The sequence below is a fragment of the Ursus maritimus genome, assembly GCF_017311325.1.
Source record: "Ursus maritimus isolate PB19 chromosome X unlocalized genomic scaffold, ASM1731132v1 scaffold_X1, whole genome shotgun sequence".
NCBI lineage: Eukaryota > Metazoa > Chordata > Mammalia > Carnivora > Ursidae > Ursus > Ursus maritimus.
The window spans coordinates 41,672,359-41,674,837 of record NW_024423319.1 but is presented as its reverse complement, the minus strand read 5'-3'; the positions used below and the strand labels follow the sequence as shown (position 1 = coordinate 41,674,837).

The window sequence follows — 2,479 nt, the reverse complement described above, 5'->3', positions numbered from 1 at the left end:
CAGTAAGTAGTAGTGCTCATCAGAATTTCCTAATAGCACAAAAACAAAGGCAAGTCCATACACTTGTTCAGTCGTTAGAAGAATGCGAGGTAGACCGTTAGATCACCCCTAGCCAGAGCTTCTGCGGGCTTTGTACCATATGCTAATCACCAACGTGAGTCAGGTGGACTTTCATGGCCAGGACCTCTTCTGGGCGTTGCTTCCTAAGTGGAATATAAAACAGATAAGGGAGTAGGGGGAGGTAATACAGGGGAGCTACTCTTTCCAGCTCAAAAGTTGCTGATGAAGACTATATATGCTTTCAAGAACCCCACATTTTCCTCTAGCTGTGGATAGTGGCTAATGTGGTCATCCAGAATCGACACTGTGGACTATGGCAGTGTTTTCCTGTACAGCTTCAAAAACTCTGGATACGGATTCACAGGATCCAATGGCCCATAGATAAAAGAATGGGAATAGTTATGGAAGCAAGAGCTCCCACCCAGCATCTTCTAAACGTCTTCCTCTGGTTGATATATTGTTAGAGACTGTTGATAACGAAGTTATCCCATCATTGTTGCATATCCCTGACTACATGTCCCACAGCTCATTCTCAGAGGGTCAGGTGTACAGCTAAAGACTGAGATGAGACCTTGGGGGAATCCAAAGAAGTTCAATTTTGTGAGGATGGGTGACAGGATGCCTCCATCTTTGAGAAATTTTGGAGAAAGAGAGGATAGTGAGTCTCAGGAAATCCATTTGACAGACAGAGACTCTTTATGGTAAGCTGACCAGATCCATTCTACTAGAATATATAAGAGCGGCTCCTGAGCAACGAAGCTCCATAATCATGAGACAAAAAGTTGGTCTTGCAATTCTGAAGCCCCAGATACCCCAAAAGCACCTCCACAATGCTGGTCTGCTCAAATATGGAATAGCAATCTGGTCTCAGTTTGTCACTGAAGCCAAAGCCCAAGAAATCAAGGGCAATCACTCATGAAACCTCAGGGTCAGACCTTTCCAAATCTTGTACCAATCGTAGCTGGATGCTGGAAAGCCATTTAAAAGTACAACTATCTCAGGAATTCCAACCACACCCACAGAGTCTTGGTAGAAGATGCATAGTCCCTTGTAGGTGAAAAATTTGCCTGACAACTACCATGAGTGAAAAGCAAGGGAAAGTAGGAGTCAGGTGTGATACGTGGATAGGCTACAAGTAGGGGCACAGCCCATAGCCCCACCTGAACCCACCATTCTCTCATCCTAATTCAGGTAAGATCTGGGCTACAAGACTCCATGTTTGGGGAGGCACATATTCTTTTCAATAATGCATGAAATGCATACAAACAACTACTTCACATGTACTCATGTAAAAATAAATTACAGAAATTAAACCAAAATAAATGGACTACAGAAGCATCAAAGAAATGCAGGCAATCAACGAGGTATTGTCCAAATGGCAAGGCTTCCCAGGGTGTTTTCTGTGAGAACATTAAGGAAAAGCAGATGCCATTGCTAATAAAAAGGAACCCGATTATGAAGGGAAAATATGTCATTTTTGTTACTAGAAATTAAAATATGATGAAAGGAGTAAAGAAGACTTACTAAACAGATTTCTGAACACTCCCATTTACAAATGAGGATAAAAAAGTCACATTTGAAATATTAGCAATCAAACCTTCCTTAATTTGATGAAAGATTCTAGAAACACATCAGTTTCTCTGAACTCCTATCATTAAGTCATCCTGATTACAAGGAAGCTAGCAAACGAAAGCCAGAGAAAGAACCACACCAATTTCCTCCTGCATCTCCACAAGAGATACACCAGGAATGTTCTTACAGGTTCATCCTGGGTCATCTTCCTGCTTTTTGGGCCAATGACTGTGGCACAGGGGCTCCCAGTCCTCCACTGGAGAACCCAATAGAGAGTGGGTTATGAGCTGCTCTCACTGCACAATCCAATCATCCAGGTGATGCATATTTGCAATATTTAGTAATGGTTTGTGTACTCAGATTACCAATGTAGCTATAATTGTGATTACCACTGTTTTATATAGATATTATTTGTCATTTACCCCATTAGCTAATTCATTCTATTACCATTTCTATTTGCATCTCAGATCATCTTCCCTCTTCCCAAATAACATTTCCAAGATGTTCCTTTAATATGGTGTCAGTTAGTAGAAACACTACAAGTTATGACTTTTCTCATGTGTCTGTATTTCAGAGTTAAGATCTTAAGGGAGTCAGCATGGAAATAGTATTCAGTGTACAGGGCAATTAATCAGGATTAATAGCTAAGGAAGGGACCAGACATATATTAATCAAACTTCCTTGATCAACATTGGATGTGGCCATCAGAGGAAGTCCCTGAGCTTGGGCACACCAGCTCTCTGTAGCTGAGGTAATGACTGAAAAGACTTCCAGCTGACTGCACTCTAAGCAGCTGAAGGGGAGAGTCTGTCTTTGGGAGGGGGTTCTTGGTGGTCCATATTCATGT

The 2,479-nt window shown here is 41.7% G+C and overlaps 1 pseudogene; it reads right to left on the bottom strand.

Annotated features, from left to right (window-relative positions):
* Positions 1 to 269: 269 nt before the first annotated feature.
* On the bottom strand, positions 270 to 1,241 carry LOC103668924 (annotated as a pseudogene).
* Between the last annotated feature and the right edge of the window lie 1,238 nt (positions 1,242 to 2,479).